This window comes from Phoenix dactylifera, unplaced genomic scaffold (assembly GCF_009389715.1).
Source record: "Phoenix dactylifera cultivar Barhee BC4 unplaced genomic scaffold, palm_55x_up_171113_PBpolish2nd_filt_p 000631F, whole genome shotgun sequence".
Classification (NCBI taxonomy): domain Eukaryota; kingdom Viridiplantae; phylum Streptophyta; class Magnoliopsida; order Arecales; family Arecaceae; genus Phoenix; species Phoenix dactylifera.
The window spans coordinates 2,001-15,117 of NW_024068024.1; the positions used below are offsets into that span (position 1 = coordinate 2,001).

The 13,117-nt window shown below is 37.8% G+C and overlaps 1 pseudogene; it reads right to left on the minus strand.

The window, feature by feature from the left end:
* Positions 1 to 1,585: 1,585 nt before the first annotated feature.
* On the minus strand, positions 1,586 to 9,111 carry LOC120106781 (annotated as a pseudogene).
* Between the last annotated feature and the right edge of the window lie 4,006 nt (positions 9,112 to 13,117).

Below are 13,117 nucleotides of genomic sequence, written 5' to 3' on the forward strand. Positions count from 1 at the left end.
ATGATGTATAGATGAACAGATACCAAAACCTAATGGATGAATGCAATCAATTAGGAAAGAAGTAGAGAAGTATAAGATGTTCCATCCAGACACCAAATCATCGGTATGAGAAAATTCTATATAGGAAAAGAAAATGTTGCATCAGATAACGGTATGATTTATTATTTTCCTTAGATTTTAATTTCACATATATTATCCTAGTTCTTGATTTTGATTTGCACTGAGATTTTTATGTTTAATGATTTAGTAGTACAATAACTTTTGAATCATATTGTCTAGAAATTTTATGACTTGTTAAGAAGGTCAGTAGAAAGAACTAAATTTTGAAGAACATTAAAAGCTCTGAACTTAAGGGTATGGCGCATGAACATCTATCTCTAGTAGAAGTTACGCAAGATAACACATCCGAGGTAATTGTAGAAATAGCATCTTACAAGGTAATGTAGAACAAAGTTAGACCTTTTGTCTTTTGGGAAGAGAATCAGAAAAAGAAATGATTAGTAGTTGCAATTATACATCGATAGTGGAATAAATTTGGCAAATCCAGGTATTGTGATGTGATCAATCTTAGGAATTACAAGATTAAAGCAGATATATTACGTCCTAATTATTTTCAGTCTTCAGTACATAAATTTCAAGGACGAACTTTAATTAGGAGAGGATTATGTGAGGCCCAGGCCCAGGATTATGCGATGTTTTTAGCTTAATAGTTTAGTGGCTCTGATAATCACCACTGCCTGCATACAAACTATGTGATTGCCAGGTTATATTGATACATTGATAGGTAAAATGCGTTGCATGCTTATAAAGTCAACTTCCTGTGAGTGTGTGGCGGCTGCCACACCCTCGTATTGTGAATCTAGGGTCAGGGCATGACAGTATCAAAGTTTATTTCATACTACTAAGGTTTCATTCCTTCAAGCATAAAATATGCAGTATCAAGCTCTGTTGTTAGGATCAAGCGCTGACCACTACACCAAAAGCGACCACTGATAGTGAAGGCGCTACTTTATTTCCTTAAACCGCACCAGATCAGCGCCTCAAGTCGACTCTGACCCGGCCTCGCCCACCCCGAACTCCGATCAGGCCTCGCCAGTGGGCTCAGTGACCGCAGTATGTCCCATCCTACTAACCGGCGCATCCACGCTGGCAGGCGACAGGACTGACTCGACCAACTCGGCCTCCGCCAACGTTGACTCGGCCTCCGCCAACGTTGCCTCGGCCCCTCAGGCCTCCGCCAACAATCCCCCCTAGCGCGATGCCCGAGTTTCGAACTCGAGACCTCTAGCTCTGATGCCAGTTGTTAGGATCAAGCGCCGACCATTACACTAAAAGCAACCGCTTATAGTGAAGGCGCTACTTTATTTCCTTAAACCGCACCAGATTAGCGTCTCAAGTCGACTCCGACCTGGCCTCGCCCATCCCGGACTCCGATCAGGCCTCGCCAGTGGGCTTAGTGACCGCAATATGTCCCACCCTACTAACCGGCGCATCCACGCTGGCAGGCGGCAGGACTGACTCAACCAACTCGGCCTCCGCCAACAAGCTCATTAAAATCTAATCCAACATACCATTTAAATTCAAATCTATTTACAATGTAGAATAAACTTATTGCTAGCATGTGTTGGGCAATATTGTTACTGCTCACATTTCAAAGCAAGTACCGTTGGAGCAATCATAGAAGATGGATCACCCTAAGCACCTTTGATACATACACAATTTAACATGACTCATGAGTATCAGCATAACCTATATTAGCATGAAAAAGAATCTGAAACAAACCTTCCCCAATCCCCCAAGACTGGTCCTGCACCAGCACCTCGGGCTTCCCTTCCATCTTCAGTGAACCCATAAGCAATGGTGCCTGTGCCTGCAATCAGTACACAGCCATGGAGCTTTCCCATCGTGCCACTTGCCAGTGCTGCCACAGCATCATTTTCTACGTAGAACCGGACATGGCTTGGAAATATGTCTCTGGTACAAGGAACAACAAATTTAGGTGTCACAAAGTTTCAATTTTCAAATCATTTGAAAGGTGCAGCAAGGCATGGCTAAATAATGTTTCCGTAAAAATCAAGATGAAAGAATTGGAAAAGATGAAAAAGTCGGGATATGCCGAAAGATGCAAGTAGTGATAGATTTAACAACAGCAGAGAATTTTCGATCATCTTTTAGTTACCTAGATTGATGCAAACAATAAAAAACAGCCCACTCCCAACGATGAACAAAAAACAACAAAGATACAATGCTAACCCACACAAAAAGATCCACCATTATTGCCCTTTCATTTGCATATGGTATGCGTTTGAAAAAAAGAATAATGCTGAAAGAGGTGTGAATTCAGCCAGTGTAGTGAAAGACCTGCAAATATGGTAGACCAATCAATCAGCAAAGAAGAAGAAGAAGAAGAAGAAAGGGGGTGGGGGGACAAAAGCATATTTGGCACTATAGATTTCTTACAATCATTTATTCATATTATCTCTGTTTCGGCTCAATTTAACAAATGTTTAGTTTGTTAAGAGTTATCTAGTTATCTGGCTATAATTAATAACTATGTAATCTGTATAATCACATAAATGAAGCTACGCTAGAAGGTTTTCATTTTAAAATCTCAAATAGGAAGAATCTATTAGCATTTTGTTTGGAAATGTAAATGTAACATCTTTAAACACTCGCATTGATAAGTAGCTGCATCTTCATGCATCAATACTTTACTGATACCCTTAATTATCATAGGAGTAAAATTCAAGGATTTGGCATAAATAATCATCATCTAATTGGACATACAAGCCACTGAAAGACTAAGAAAATTAAGCCAGCTCAACAACCATAACCAACATCTATCATCCATCTTTTTTGGAAATAAGAAAGGTGAGAACATGGAGACTTCTTATAAGGTCAGAAATTCAAGGTGTAAATCTACACAAGCAAGAAAACTGCAGGATAAGCGGTCCTCTAGTACTAGTAGATAACTAAAAGCCATTCTCTATGAAAGGAAATATGTTTTTCCAACATCTTACTTTCAGAAAGTAGAAAACATACAGTCAAAACGTCTAATTCCATCCTAATATTAGATACAATTACATGAAAGGATATCCAAAGTCCATTACAAAGTTGGATTTCCAAATATGATACTTCTTCAGTTTCCTAAAAAAGTTGACCGTGAAATGTTTCAAAAATTATGAAACCCCAACTGTCGTGAGTTGCCTTTGTCGTCCGAAAGTTAAATTTCTATTAGGAAGAAAATATGTTTTTTACATATATGATTTCGAATGTACTACCTCAGATAAAAGATATGAAAGTGGGAAAGTTATTTAATAAGTTTATAGAAAGAAGACTTATTTGATAGTCTTTGGTCCGGTAGTACAATCCTTCGACTTGGTAAAGCAAATTATCCAATAACTATGACAACCATGGTATGCCGTACCGGTCCGTACCGGCCGGGATAGGTCGGTACGTACCGGTCCGGCCTAAGACCGGTACCAGATCAGCGTGGAATCCGGTACCGGTAGTTTATTGTTGAAGAACCGGTACGGAACCGGTACGTACCGGTCCGGGCCGCTACCGGTACGCCGACCGGTACCGGTACAGCGGAAACAATTTAACTAAACCAAAACTGTAGCACTTAAGTCTAAGAACTGACCAACTCTAGCAGCTGGGAGGAAATATCACAAAAGAGAGGGAAGAAATATATACCTCCTCATATAACTCAAAATAGCATTGTTATTTAAAAGAATAAGCAATAAGTAAATTCTGATGTTGTCTTGTTGGCATGGAGAAGACAAAAAATTTACAAGAATCTATGCTTCAAAAGAGTCAAAGGAGTTATATAGTTCTGTTGCTTCCCTGAAATAAGTTATGGAACAGACCTGAGCCAATCCAGTAATCTCTGTTGATCCATAGGATGATTTACTCCAGATACAGCTAAGCAAACTGCCTGGACAGCTGCACGATTAGAGCAAGCCTTTGAAAGGGCTTGAGCCATAACCTCCTCTAGGGTCTCTCTGGCTGCAGTTTCTGTGGAACTCATGATAAAAACAACTCCTTGAATATTCATCAGTTTAACAACAAATTATCAACTTAAATATACTAGACATTTTTCTTATAACAAATTGAAATCAGTTAATCAAATGATATAAGCATTTGCCACTATGTTATGAAACACTCAAAAGAATCATCAAAGCATGCAAAATAATTCTGATATTTACTTTGAACAGTTAAATATTTTTCTCATAAGCATTAAGCAAGATAAATTGAACTATCATATCAAGAATAGCTTTGTGAATGACAAGCTGTCATCCATTTCTTTCAAAAGGTCATATCCTTTGGTAATGCAAACTTCCTTTAATTCTCATGCACCTTAATTTTGGGTATTCTTAGGAATCTGTCTTTTCTCAAAACCTTCTAAACAAAGGTATGGTGCCTCACATTGAAAGGTAAACAGGATTAAACTTGTATTTGAAAAACAAGCTAACAGCTATAACTCAGGACTTTAAAAAGCATTTCAACATCAAAATTGAACAACATTTGTCCAAGTTAGGACAGGAGTTTGTGTGTGTGTTGGTGGTGGGGGGGTTACAATACCCAAGCGCACGCTAGAATAAGAAGGAAACAACCTACACAGGTTTGTAGAATTTAATTGTTCTCCAAAAGGAATGCCCCAATTAGTAACCAGTCACCTACCACCCGTCCACTCAATAGATTCTTGTCTCAAATTGTAATTCCAAGAACCAAAAAACAAAAGAAAAATTATCAAGTTTGAGTCACTGTTCCCTGGGCACTCACATCAAATCCGTTTCAAATACATAATCGAGTCGGATACATATCACATTCTTGGATACTTATAAAGTTCTTTAGCAGCTACAATTAAAGTTTGGAAGAGAGATGAACTCTTCCAACAATAAGTTTGATCCTATATTTTTGATATTAGGAGGGATAATTTATTCTTTCTAAAGATTAGTCAAGGATGTAGATATTCAAATAACTTTACAAAATATTATTTTGTTATCTTTAAGTTAATTCGGAAGTTTGAATGAGACACATACACATTGAACAATTTTAACAAACAAATATCTCTTTAATATTTTCTTTTTAATGTTTAAGCAAACAAAGTTTAAAGTTATAAATATAAAATTTAGTTAAAATTATGTTCTATCCATGTATCCCCATATCTCCCTTTTTCTCTCTTGCTAAGTTAGATACTTGGATACATGTCTGAGTCTGATTCCTATATGTGTCTAAGCAACACCGGTTTGAATCATGCAATGATATATCCAACCAAATTTGGTCCTATCTCTGCCCACACCTAACATAATTACCACCCTATGTATTACTCCTCTAACTATAATTCCCTACATAGAAGAAAACATGAAATGTGGCGTAGCCAAGAGGTGCCTAAATTGCAGATTCTGTCAATGACCATTATCTTCTGTCAGATTCAGTGTGGCCAAACCGTCCCAAATCACCAAGTATGGAGTGCACCAAGCTGAACCAGTTCAATTATACGGACGGTTTGGCAGTTCAGCTCAATAAAACGTCCAAACTGGGCCATACCATGCAGAACTGCCTAGTTTCACTTAGTTTATAGCGGTTTGGGGCAGTTAAGGTCCTCTACCCTTTCTTTTTCTCTTTTTCCTTCTTCTTTCTTTCCGTTTTTCCTTTTTTCCTTCCTTACTTCCTTTCCTTTTCTTCTACCTTCCTTTCTTTGTTTCCTTTTCTTCATCTTTCTATTTCTTTCTTCCTTCATTCCTTTCTTTCTTTCCTTTTTATTTTTCTTACCTTGGTTTCTTCCTTTCCTTTTCTTCTTTTTCCTTCCTTTTTTTTGTTCCTTTTTCTTCTTCTTTCCTTCCTTTCTTTCTCTCCTTTTCTTCTTGCCAACCTAAATTTTGATTCTAAGTAGTATAGAAAACAATCAATATATGAGGAAACATATGTAAAAAAAGATGCTCTAATCTGAGCATGGTGATGAGTAGCTTCTATAGTTCATGAAAAAGCTACCGCTATTTATAGAAACAAAAAAATTGAAAAGAGCATAGAGAGGAGCTACATGCCATGAATTAACTAAAACCTAAAATATATAAAAACACCAAGCCCACAATGTTTTTTCTCTATTTTCTGAAAATCATCATTAGATGCATGAGATATTTTTCAAAGAAGAAACTGAATGTTAAATCAGCATAAACACCAAATCAGTCTCAAACTAAAATACTAAATATGAGAACTAAAGCACTAAGATCACCTTTTTCAAGATTACATAAATTAAATTTAATAAAAAGACTAAATATGATAATATAACAAAAGGTATCAGAATTGTTGTTACTAAAAACTTGTAATCAATGATCCGGATCTTATGATCTGGACAAAAATAGCCTTATAGGTTCACATCATGCGATCGGAATCTTTTAGGATCATAAGGTCTCCCATCCTTCCTTTCTTTCTTTCCTTTTTCTTGTTCTTTCCTTTCAAACATCATAAAGCTTAAAATAATCTCCAAAATAAAAAAAAAACAAAAAAGTAAAAATTTCTGTACCGATATTGAATCGGTACGCATTTGCATATAGTCGATACAATAAGGTTCAATACCATACTGTATGATCAGGTATCAACATAGTTCTTGGTACTAAAACTGCGGACCTTCTCTGAATGATATGATATCCGATTCCTAATGATGTATAATCTATATGGTGATCAACAACACGAGCAATTCATAAGCAACTAATTTCATAATGTACTAAAAATTCTTTAAAGTCCCAGCCACCACATTAGATGCATCTAACGCCTACTGCCATAAATCAGATCATTCAAAGTGTAAGTTGATTTTGAGTCCAATTTCTCTTTCTTTTATAGAACTTCAAATTTGAGCTAAATACTAAGGGCACTGAGAAGTCCTAGCTATTGCAATGGGCCCTAGAAACCATAAATACCCCATGTGCTTTACATAATCTATCATCATGATTGATGGAGTTTTAAATTTCTTCTTAAATTTACTTGTCATGTAACACTGTGTGAGAACCTGTGGTTCAAGACAATGGTTCAGAAGAAGATGCACGAGAGGCCATGATATTTCAACTGAGGCCCTATGAAGGTAAAGGTTAAGCAAGAAAAGGTGTAAGGCCTTTTATTCATCCTACAAACTACAGTATTTTACATTAACACATTACAATTTTTGTCTCATTTAATTATTTTAGCTTCTGTATCCACTACTTTATTTTGCTTTCACTTGGTTAATAGGATATTTTTTAAGCAAGAAATTTTTGGCTATGCTGCAATAAAGGGGCTTTCACCTCTCAATTTTTAGCTCAATTAAACAAAATGCTTTTATAGGAGCCTATTGAACATGTCCTTTTGTTGTAGATGATTCTTCCCTTCTTTCATCCTCATGTCATACAACTGTCGCATCAGGAAGAGCCTGTTTCAACATGTGTTTTCCATATACACTTCTCCAACATTTCCAACAATCTTAGCATTTACTCTGTCCATGATGTTGCGCACCACCATGTTAGCCATAAACAATTGGATAAATATCACCACTCTCAGATCTAGCTCCTTTCAATCTTTATCTCTTATTGTTGCCACCTTTCTAACATTCTTGTCCAATGCCTTATGCAGGCCCTATCGAAGTGAAACAATACTCACTCTTCTCTGTCTCATTCCAAAATTCAACTTGCTACAGAATTTCACCTTTCAACCATGGTTAGCAGTATCGATTTCGGCGCCTGTATTGATACCACAACATAGTGTCGGCATAGGTCGATTCATGGTTCAGACACTTGATACCACCCTCCCTGTACCAAGTATCATTTTGCCACTAGTATTACAAGGTACACCGGGTACCAAGTGGTCCAGTCTGGTACAATGAACCAAGCTTTCATCCCGCTAATGGTTGCAAATGTTCCTATAGACATCACTAGTCTTACCAAGCTTGGGCTCTAATATCAATCGTTGATATTCCTATGGATTTCTAAGCCCTAATCCTTTTGTAGAGCAAAGAAATCCATGTAAATTGAATTCTAGTCAAAAAAAAAAAAAAAAATGAATGGCCTTCAAGATGAAGCATAAGCAAGAAAAAAACATGCCATGGGATCACCACACCTCCCATTTTAGTTCCATAAAAGACAATCATGCAATGTAACAGTATGACGAATGAACCAAGGTATGCCATATTGTATCGAATCGGACAGTTCTGACCGTACCATATCGTACCGGTCCGGTACTAGTATATATATGATATAGGGGTGTACCGACAGTATGCTGAATTGGCTCCATACCAAGCGTCCAATACAGTAACAAGGTGGCACTAGTAAAGAGTACGGTACCGAGATGGCATACTTTAAAAACACAAGGAAAAACCAAGATGCTCAACATGAAATCAAAAAAATATGGAGACTTGACCAAATTCAGGATAAAATAGAAACATAAATCTAAAATTCAATAGCAAAGAACAATTATTCCTGAAGAACCAAACAAATGCCGATCTCTGGTTTGTAAATTGACCTAATTTATATAAAAACACATTAAAGACGAACACCCATATGGAAATAAACTTCCCAGGACCCAAAGGAGGCGCCTTTCTTTGTGCTCATGTGGATTAAAAGATCTATACAAAAGAAAAGGAGAACGGGGGAAGGCATCGATACCTCCGACGGAGTTGTGGTTGGAGCAACCGGCGACGGCACGGGAGAGGATGGGGAGGGGGGTCGGGGAGGGCGCTGGCGAGGGGCATTGCCGCCGGCAGGCAGACGCAGACGGTGGAGGTGGTGCCGCCGTCGAGGCCCAGGATGACGCCGGCGCCGCCCGCGGGCGTCTGGCTCTCGAAGTTCCATATCTCCCCATTGCGATACCTTCTCATCTCCACTACTCTCTCGATGCAAAAGGCAACGATCCCAAATATTCTTGTGATCCCTCTCTCCCTCCCCTGTTCCAAACAAGCGGAATTGGAGGGGAAGGAAGTATTGAGGGATTGATGGATTGATGGATTCGAATTTGGATCGAACCAGAAAGAGAGGGGTTTCGAGATTGGGGCGCAAATGGGCCAGCGGAAGGAGATCGAGAGGAGATAAATACTGAAATGAGCTGTTGAGCTCAGACTCGGGACGTTTTAGAGCTGACCGACCGGCGCGACCCTGCAAAAAAGGGGCTTGGGTTTTAAGGTGAGCCAAGCAATACGAACCGAATCTCCGTATTCCTTTAAAATTAAAAAAAATATATATTTAAAAACTTATTTTAAAATAAAATATTTTATTAAATTTCTGCACTCTGCTGGTGGTACGTTCTAAGTGTCAACAAAAATTCTGGCATCCCAAGCAGCCTTGTTCAACCTTAAGCAGGTGGCGAAGCTGGTACAATGGGCTCTCGTGGCACGTTCCAAGTGCCAACAAAAGTCGATTGCCTCAAGTAGCCCGTGAGTAGGTATTTTACTCCCGCACAAATCCAACATTCTATATTTGATCTTTGTTTCCTCGGCTGTGACCTTTATTGCCTCGGTATACAATATTTCCTTTTTTGTTTTCTCAAAAATTCGTCATAACCTCAATATTATTGAATAATATAAATCTCTTTTAATAACATAATAAAATAAGCGGTCATTCATTGTTCTATTATAATTCTTAATTATCTGACCGATACCAATGACTTCTAAATATTAAACTTTTCACCAGAATCTCAAATCATAGCCATACATTAAGCATAGTGCGACTCTGATAAAAAAAAAAAAAGTGATTTGAGCTTTACAGCCTAATAATAATCCTCCACGCACGCATACTAGCATGAATATAAAAATAAGTTTTAGCAAATATATATAGCTGATAAAAAAATAGTAAGATTTACATATCAATAGTCCGATAATTGAATAAGTGTTTAACAATCCAGTGTATATATTTATATATCGTACATATAAGCCATGCCAACATCTACATCAAATTTAACCATATAGCAACTCAATTAGTCTGGAGATGCATATCATACATCACATATTATATATCATCCAATCAACAATTTCATTCAACAATATTTCAGTGAGATTACTTATCGCTATATAGTTAGCACAGGTTAGTTTCGACGACATTATCATCCCGGCATTGGACTAGTCCTGCCCACACTCCAACCCATGGTAGGCAAAATAGACAACATATTTCCACTTGTGGTCGACAACCATAATATTGCATCTTAGTCCACAGTTGATACGACATATATCACATTTCACATATGTTGGCTGGTCTAAATGCCCCTCTTTTTTCCAATTTTATAATTATGCAAAATTCAATTTACTTATAATTAAACATAAATTATCATCTTGGTTTAATTTTGATATTGGACTAATCACAGCCATGCGCTAGCCCATGGCAGGCCAAACACATGCCATGCTTTCGCCCATGTATGGTGGCCACAATATCGTATCTCAGACTACAACTAACACACCACTTCGCACGTAGCCGACTAGTCCAGATGCTCCTATTTTCTCCACTCTTATAATTATGCAAAATTCAATTCACTTATAATTAAACATAAATTATCATCTTGGTTTGATTTTAATATTGGACTAATCACAACCATGCTCTAGCCCATGGCAGGCCAAACACATGCCATGCTTCCACCCATGTCTGGTGGCCACAATATCATATCTCAGCCTACAACTAACACACCACTTCGCACATAGTCGACTAGTCCAAATGCTCCTATTTTCTCCACTCTTACAATATGCAAAATTCAATTCACTTATAATTAAACATAAATTATCATCTTGGTTTGATTTTGATATTGGATTAATCACAGCCATGCTCTAGCCCATGGCAGGCCAAACACGTGCCATGCTTCCGCCCATGTCTGGTGGCTACAATATCATATCTCAGCTTACAACTAACACACCACTTCGCACATAATCAACTAGTCTAGATGCTCCCATTTTCTCCACTCTTACAATTATGCAAAATTCAATTCACTTATAATTAAACATAAATTATCATCTTGGTTTAATTTTGATATTAGACTAATCACAGCCATGCTCTAGCCCATGGCAGGCTAAACACATGCCATGCTTCCGCCCATGTCTGGTGGCCACAATATCATATCTCAGCCTACAACTAACACACCACTTCGCACATAGTCGACTAGTCCAGATGCTCCTATTTTCTCCACTCTTACAATATGCAAAATTCAATTCACTTATAATTAAACATAAATTTATCATCTTGGTTTGATTTTGATACTGGACTAATCACAGCCATGCTCTAGCCCATGGTAGGCCAAACACATGCCATGCTTCCGCCCATGTCTGGTGGCCACAATATCATATCTCAGCCTACAACTAACACACCACTTCGCACATAGTAGACTAGTCCAGATGCTCCTATTCTCTCCACTCTTACAATTATGCAAAATTCAATTTAATTATGTCACAATTATGATTAAGCGCAATTCATTATCTAGAGTCTACTTTTCGATGTTGGATTAGTTATGGAAACTCCAGCCCGTGGTAGGAATGCTACACCTCGGCCCAAGGCTGACACAACTTGTACAATCATTCTGATTTACAGAAAAACTAGCCGTTATTGTTGTCAAGCACAAATGGGTCGACTCCTCTTTTTTAGAGATCGACTCATGATCTTTAGGGATCGACTTGAAATAACTGTAGTTTTTGTTGTGTTGTCTTTTACCGTGGCCATTGTGGGTTTGACTCGTTTGGCTTAGGGATCGACTCGTCCATTGACAAAAATCGATTCGTTATCTTCATGTGTCGACTCATGAAGGCGTATCAGTCTGTAAGAGTATGCTAGGGTCGACTCTTGAGATAGCCTAAGTTGAAATTTGTTATGATTGCATGTGAGTGTTAAAGGGTCTCTTCAAGGTGTTCTTGAAGTCAAATCTTTTTGCGTAGAGCTTGAGATAATTAAGTTTAATTTGTCCATATTGATAGTTACTGAAAAATTTCTTCTTGTCTTCATGCAAAAATTTTAGTACACTCCCAATAACTGATTAGCGAACTTTTTACTCAATTATTTTGTATCATCAAAATTAAACTTTTTGGGTCAACAAGCGCCTATGCCTGATCATGCAATCATGATTTTCTAATTAATATATTCTATATAGAATTAGAAAAAAGAACATTAATATCCAAACAACATTAAATCATCAACACATTATACTTGTACCTTTATATAGAATATCCACAATCATATAGGTAATTATTTATAGGAATCAAATTATTTATCTTAATCATTAGTACATGGTGCTTTCACGAAGCTATTACACAATCAAAGCTGAAAGAGCGAGAAAAATATTTTTTTCATCGGGCTAGAGAAAGCAATTTCTTTCTTTATAAGGCTTAATGGTGCGAAGGGGAGCAAGGAGAGGATGCACCAAATTATCCATAATTATGGAGATGATTGTGTTAAAGAATTCATACCTCTATTAGTGAGAGACTCAAACATGGTATGCATCATCCCACACTCTCAATCTAAGAACCAGAGTGTAAAGTACCTTGCTCAATACCTTCTTGCATAGATATTTTCTCCCCTACAAAATCAAGTCCAAACATCCCAATAAAAATCAAAAAGTAGAAATCAACAACCTAAAACCTTCTACTAGAGTCCACCCCCTTCCACTATCACTTGGATTAACTAGAGAGAGAGGAAGAGACAGGAGAGAGAAAAAGAGAGAAGGGAAATGGAATGAAAACCATGGAGGTTCTCTCTTTCTCTTTCAAAATAGAGGAAGGAGAAAAGAGGGATTGTCAAGCAATTGTAGTGGCAAGAGGTGGTGGCTTGGGGTTGGCATCCATGGTAGCAACAGGCTGTAGTGGCAACCCAGTGATAGTACTTGACTAGTGAAGGAAAGAATAGAAGAAAGAATGGAAAGTTGGCTCGATGCACAATCCACAATGGAGAGCCATCAGTGATCTCGACATCATCGGCTAGAAAGCCAGACTTCAGTAAGGTCTATGGCAGAACATTGTCGGTTGTGACCAACGATGGAAGAAATAAAGGGCAAACATGAGTGTGGCAGAATCAAGGAAGACTCTATTTAATGAAAATCCAATGACTCGCCACTTCCAATCATCTAGTGATAATGACATTGAGACGGAAAAAGGGAGGAGGGGAAGGATTAAAGGTCATACCTTGAT